Below are 7,794 nucleotides of genomic sequence, written 5' to 3' on the forward strand. Positions count from 1 at the left end.
TAGAATCAATGGCCGAATGAGGCCTTCTGTTCATCATGTACCAGAATGCAAAGATGTTCCAGGATGAGAACTGCAGTCACAGTTCAATGTGATGGGAAACTGAAGTGATGTTATGTTGTAGATGCACTTGAGTAAGGGTCTGATTGGTCCCTGTTGGTGTGATAGGAGACCAGGTATTTTCTGAATCTCCTTTTACTTAAAAAATGGCGTTCTCACAGTAAGATGGCCAAGATTCCCTTTGAGAGTTGCAGACCTCTCTGCTTTCACTATTCTTTCAAGTGTGAATTGCACTGAGATATTCCGCTTGATTAATTGGCAATCCAAAATAAAACAATTCAACATATTTGGCGATTCTTGGTTCTTATTGTGTAGTCACTTTGATTTCACGGTTTAGAAATGTATTATTGATGTTTTCTCCCTGTCAATGCTTCATGTCAACTAACAAAGGTCCATACGACCAATGGGGGAATATATATTTAAAAACCCAAAGGTTAAAGTAACGGTTTAGCTACGTGAAATGTTAATTAACAATGTAATGTTTTAAGCAAAAAAAAAACAGAAATGTACCAGTTATAGTTATCTCAAGTAACTATATCTCGTGCCCTAACGTAACTATTAAAACACCCCCCTGCACAGTTTTCTCATCAATTTGATTGCAAATATTGCAGTTATTTCATCAATGATGTCATAGGAGAGGTTATGAGTAATGAAATATATGGGGTAATTAGCAGTGCATGGCAAGGGCGCGAGTTATAGTTACCTTAGTGCACAAGTTAATGTTCACTTGAGATATGTTTCTGTGTTTTTTTTTTTGTTTAAAACATTACGTTGTTACTGAACATTTCATGTTACTTTAACCTTTGTTTTTTTCAGTGAGTTTCTAGTTTTTTATTTTTACGTAAAGTAATATTTTATTACCTTATGTAAAGCTAACTTCCCGCCATGCACAGCCTTCAGCCGTATGGGAACACTGTGCATGGTCATTGGCCATATGAGGGTGGCCACAGGGCTTGGCCTACAGTCTTATGGCCAATCCACTCAAAGGCAGCAAACCCCACACTGAGGTGGCCCTGCACGGCAAGAGGTTGGCCTCAAGGTCTGGTCTGCCTCCAGGCCCTGTGGCCAACACCCCTTCCCCCAATGGCAGCCAACCCCACAGTGCTTAATATTTATATATAGACATGTGCATATATTTGTGTGTCTATTGGTTTGCTTATTCTCACAAACATATTTTTAATTTTTGGGGGGACCCCAAATATATATATATATATTTATTTTTCATTTTAGTGGAAACTCCTCCAACCCCCACTTTCTTATTTTTTTACTCCTTGCCTCCATTTACCTGTACCCACCCCTAAAACCTAAAATTACTCTTACCTTTCTTTACCCCTACCTACCTCTAATCCCTAAAATTACCTATTCCTCAATGTACCTCTTCCCACTCCATAACACTAAAATTCCTCTTACCTAGCTTTACTTCTACCCACCTCTGAACCATACAATTACCCTTATACCTCTTTACCTCTAGTCACCCCTAAACCCTGAAATTTTCCTTACCTCCTTTAACATTTATCCATACACCTAAAATCACCCTTACCTAGGTTTACCTCTACCCACCCCAATCCTAAAATTACCCTTACCTCCTTTTACCTCTATACTTCCCATAAGCCTTAAATTATCCTTACCTCTCCCGACCCCTAAACCGTAAAATTACCCTTATCTGTATTTACCTCTAAATTCTAAAATCACCCTTAACCTATATCAGTACTTAAACCACGTTTTTAAAATAACATAAACATTCTATTATTTAAAAAAAATCCTTACCTGTGTGGTAAAGTACTGCATGGTTAAGGTACAAATACTTATCTACGTGGTACTTTCCTATGTGGTAAAGACTTAGTGTAAAGATAATTCACAGTAAAGGACTTCCCCTTTGATAACTGCTTTCAAACCAGCTTTGCTACATTGAGTTGATATTAACGCTTTACAAAAACCCTAAATAAATAATGTAACCCATGTCATGAACAACCATGATCCTAATGACAGGCCAGATTCTAACTTCTGGCTCCAGAGCTATTGTGTATGTTCCAATATCCACTACAGGGCAGATCAGCCAACCTATAAATGCACCTTACTGTGACCTCGCTTTGATACATTCCCGATACCATAAAAGTATAGTCATGAGAAGCAGCCAAAAATGTCAATAATAATAATATAAAGCACTGCATCATCACATCTTGGTAAGGTCTCCTGACAACTGAGATGTGGAAATACTCTTCACCTGCCCTTTGACTGAGTGTGGATCTTGGTTCGTTCTCTTGGAAGTTCTTCAACAAGCTCAAGTCAGCTTCCTTAGCTGCAAATAGGTCATGTTTTATGGACCCACTGGCCCAGGAAGGAGCAAAACGTATCTGAACCTCAGAGATTTGATGAGGGTGAGGAGCCTTCTTCCAATTAGGAGACCAGAGGCATGCTGATCTCTTCTTTCTGTTTAGAGTATCTGATGAAGCTAGTAGAAATTGGTGAAAGAACTAGTGACCCTTAATTAACACCCATTCACTGCTTTCTTTCATCCTGAAAATGTAGATTTCCTCTCCAATACATTGGGTCATCGTTGTCTGCTGGTATTGTAAAGGATTTCTGATCATGCTGTGGTAATCAAGAGCCTCGTTAGAGAATCCTGTGCCCTAAATTCTACCAAGGGTTAGAGCTCAGACTGGACTGTCTTGTCTGCCTACCACATGGGCTGCAGCCTTCCTCCCATTTCGACTAATACATCTTGGATATCCCTCCTTTTAAAGTTTGTACAGGAAGTTGAAGACATTAAAATGGTCAAAATACACAGATCAATGATGTAGTTGGCAAGGACTTTGTAGGGAGCAGCTGGTGGGGAACACCCCAGGTGTTTTATTTTTTAAGAGAGACTCAACAAGACACCTGCAGTTTCCTTGGTGGAGTTTACTTGATATGTTCATCTGTAGGATGCTAATAAAGTGTTCCCAATATTTCATCCTAGAGATGACAACACATGAATTCACCTTAATTGAGGCAGCCCATGATCCAATACCTTCTCCTACCTTAGCCAGAAAGGTTAAATAAATTAAGTGGAATGTAGGTGTTGATGTTTCAGGTTTTGAAACATATTTGACTAGAGGGACCATAACTTTCAAGATGATTAACTCTGTATGAGAAGTCCTTACATTTCTAACTCTTTATGTATTCATTCTTCTGGTGTCCTCGTCGTAGTGATTCTTTTTTATTTTCATCAGGATCTTGCTTCAGGCCTTTCAACTTTAAGCTTGAGTATTACACTAAAGGAATTGGTTCTGTCAAAAGGCCTTAACCCAGAAGGTATTTAATGCCTTTGTGACATTTCACTTATACAGTTATTTGGCACTAAGTTTTAGGATCCAACCTTCTGTAGCCCATATTACTATCAAGGCAGATAGGGTGGTATCTAATGCAAAGAGTCATGTTCATGATCAGAATTAAACTAAAAAACAACAAAGAATCTTAAAATGTGATAGCAGAAGGAAGGAAAGTTGACCCACTGCCATGCCATCAGTCCCAAATTAAAACATCATGCACAAAGCGATATGCACTCAGGTGCTGAATAGTAACTGTGTGGCCCATAAAAAGCAACATCTCAAGAAAATAAAAGAAAGTATAATGAACAAACAACAACATGATAAACTATGAATTTGACTTGGCTAAAAAAAATGGCCATTGGTAAGTCAAAGTACAAATGAATTTATAATGGTCCCATAAGTTAGATTAAAAGGTGGCAATCAAGACCTAGCTGAGTATTTGATCTTTCATTTCATAGCATCCCATCAAAAACATCAGGTTTTCAAATGCCAATCAATAGATTCCAGTCTTTGGAACTAACAAATCACAGAATAAAGTTTTTTGAATGTGGTTCTTAGGAAGTAGGAATGGATATGTCAAATATGTGTATGCCCAGCCTCATTATAAAAGAATTCTAAATATATGCGGGCCTTCTATAAATGCTCAGATCCTAAATATAAAAAATGTATTTAAGCATTTAACACTATCGAACAAACCAGGGAAGATATTGCTATCGTCAACACAAGCAAAATAACTTCTGGAATTTTCCTCATATTCATTAGGCAGTATGATTGATGCCTTTTTTGAAGAAATAAAGCAAGAGGGAAATAGGCAATGATCACAACTCTAAGAAAGTGACATTCTGCATGTTAGTAGCGAAGGGGATAATGACACAAAAAGATCTAGATCAAATCCCCATCATAACAAGCAGGATAAAGTTACATTAAGGAGCAAAACAGAACGAAGAGTTGGCTGAAATGATCAATTCACCAAAGAATTTATAAGCGTGATGCTTCAACACAGAATAATAGGTGTACACAAAAAATCTGGCGGGCTAGTGGAAACATACTAATTGCTAATGACATTTGTTTGACAATTTGTTATCCAGACATGATGTAGCAAGACCTCATACAAGTTAAAGCACAACCATTGTGGATCATTGAATGTCAGTTTCAGAAATGTGGTGTGGTGGAAATGGTGATGTGCAGGAGTTGCTACATGGATTCTAACGAGTATGCTTGGTTTAACAGTAATCAAACAAGACAATGTTTCTGCAGGAAAACATAGTCATAAGCAATTCAATTTCTGTGAAACAGACCCTCAGACAAATATTTATGTATCTAGTTATTTGGTTTTAGGTTTATAATGTGAGGATGGCAAGATATCCAGGGTGGAGAAACAGTGCAGAGAGCAGAAGCAGAAAGTGCAAAAAGGTATGCAAACAAGTATGCACAATGAAAGCACTGCATCACAATAATAGCAAGTAGACACAGATGTATCTCGTCAATCCTTTGTACACATTCCAAGATCAATCTTCTCGACGTTTTGGCCCCTAAACATAATTGGCGGGTCTTCCTCAGGACAAACAGAATAGTAAAGAGCCATCATGAAATTCCTAACGAAGGAAGATAATCAAAATATTTCCAAATATAGAAATAATCAGTATTGCATAAACCAAGAGTACACATTTCTTTAGAACAAAACTAGGAGCATGGGATTGCTAAATTGCTGCTGGAACCAATCGGGAAAACACCACAATAAATTGGAGGTTTAACAGGAAGCATGTTCCAGTATTTTCTGTAGTTCATATCAAGGTCATTATGTGGATCTCCTCTTTTTCTATCTCACCAAGTGGAGTGAGATGCAATTTTAGAGGTGTAGTATGAGAGCATCAGAAGTTTGAGACCACTGGGAGTATGGCTCTGCAAGACCTCTGTAGCATGACAGGTTTTGAATTTACCCCCTGCATGATGTGCACCTAACAGCACTGGCGTGATATGGCCTACTCAGATGTAAAATCCAAGGATCAGGAAAGTTAGAAATGGTTTGAGGCTGATGAAGATTATTCATGGCAGATTAAATGGAAGATCAGCATCACAAAATGATATTTTCACTAACCTGTGTCAGGCCAGTGCTGATGAAAATAGTGAACAAATGTATCTATTCATGAATGAAAATCACATGAATATTAAGCTAGAAGGAAATCCCCACAAAACAGTCTACAGCGAGCAACCACAAAGGGTATTCAACGTATGAGAAGAATTTGACTACCAGGGTGGAGAACATTGAAAGGAGTAGGAATTACCTGATATGGTACCAAACTATCGGAGTTGGCAAAAACACAAATATGTTTTCTCCAAATTAGAGAAGAAGGCTTAGAAATAGTTGTTTGATATCTGTCCAACTACTCCGGCAGGACACCAAGAGGATGTATTTTCATGACCACAACTCTAGAGTGAGTACATTTAAACCCCCTGATATAAACTATGGAAGATAACAATAGTAAAGGGAGGTAATCTCAGACATGTTACACAGAGATGCAAATAAGAACAAGTCATCTGCCTCCCTGAGAACTGAAAACAAAGTGAGCATGGAAGAAATAATGCCATGAACAAATTAAGTGCCGCGGTCATCCATGTGCTGAACAACCCCAATCATCTCTGGAGAATGTCCATTATGTCATGGAATAATCTGAAGCAGGTGTACAGAAGAAAAGGAGCCTCATTACATTCTGCATTTGAATTAGTCACGTTAATGTGAAAAAAATGTTGTCTGGTTTATTCTGCTCTGTTCAGTTAATGTAACAAGGCCCAGAAGCTTTGCACGGTCTAGTCGTCACAAGGACGCTAGACCGGTACTTAAACCGGGTAAACTAGGCGGCCTGCCACTGGAAACTACTCTGCAACCACAAGGAGCAGCGCAGAACGTAGCGCGCTCATAGGGGCGATATTGCAGGAGCTATTGCAAGCATCTTTTTAAATTCCCGTTTTGTCATTTTGCTTTGTGCTAATTTCTACCTTCTACCCTGTTTTTAAATCGGCCACTCAATTGCACTATAATACTTGAAATACACCGCGTTTGGTGCGGGTCTTTTTCTCCCTCGAGCAGCACTGCGGCGGACATCTTGGGTGGGGGGTGAAGGCCCAGAAGCTTTGCACGGTCTAGTCGTCACAAGGACGCTAGACCGGTACTTAAACCGGTCATGCTGACGCGCAGTGGTCACGCGCTGCAGGCTCGCCAGAGCATCGCCGAAGTCATGCCAAAGTCCAGCCCGTCTGCGCCCGTCCGCGCACGGACGGGCCCCGGGGCCTGGACTTCTGGCCACCAGCTAGTTTACTCGTCGGAGGAGCTGTTCCAACTAGATAACGGTGAGCTGCTATCAGACCCCGCAGTTCTGGCAAAGCTGAATAAGTATGCCATCAAACGACCCTACAATGGCAAGCGTAGAGCCCAGCCCTCTCTTTTAAAGCTAACCAGTCTAAATACTAGGTCGCTCCATAAACATCATGTGGAGATTTATACTCTGCTTCAGGATAATGACATTGATGTTCTGACTCTCACAGAGACCTGGATGGGTGATAACTCCATGCCAGACATTATTGCGGCTCTCCCAAATAACGATGATGCGATATGGCACAACGGTGCAGGAAGTGCACGGGGGGGGAGTAGCGATCCTATTCAAAAAGAATCTGTCAGTAGGAAGAATATTGTCAGAAACAGTGGACCTAGCTGACCTGCTAGGGGTAAAGATTACCTTGAATAATTCTTGCCTGGTAGTCTTGTCGGTCTATCGTCCACCTAATTCTACCCCACTATTCAATGATCTATTTGCTCCCATTATGTCTGACCTCTGCACGAGATATAAAAAAAATCGTGGTAGCTGGAGACTTTAATTTACATTGGGAAAATCCTCATAAGGATTTGGCTACACGCCAATTGGATACCATAATGTCCTCTTTGAGCTTCAAACAACTTGTGGAAGTACCCACACACATCAAGGGTCACACCCTTGATGTTGTAAGGACCTCGGATCCAAACGTGATCCTCAGAGACGTTCTACCATGTATATGGTCTGACCATTATTTAGTGAACTGTGAAGTCCATATTGATGGCCATTTAAGCCACTTGTCTCTGGGAGTTAGGAAAACCCGTAAATGGAATGAGGTTGATTTAAAAACCCTGACTGAGACATTTCCGAAAGTGGCTCGACCTTTTGGTGCTGGAAGCAACTTGGACCTTGAATACACGGATTTAACGTGGAGCTTGTGTCAAGCTATCGATCAGATAGCACCTGAAAGGACACAGCTCATTAAAGGACCAGGCAAAGGAGCTCCTTGGTTCACCCTGCTCCTGAGGGAACATAAAAGGAAGCTCCGGGCTTCGGAGAGATCCTGGAGGAAAACTAAACATGACATAGCTAGGGATCAGTATAAAGTTTCCCTTCAT

The sequence above is a fragment of the Lissotriton vulgaris genome, chromosome 6 (assembly GCF_964263255.1).
Source record: "Lissotriton vulgaris chromosome 6, aLisVul1.2, whole genome shotgun sequence".
In the NCBI taxonomy this organism is placed as follows: Eukaryota; Metazoa; Chordata; class Amphibia; order Caudata; family Salamandridae; genus Lissotriton; species Lissotriton vulgaris.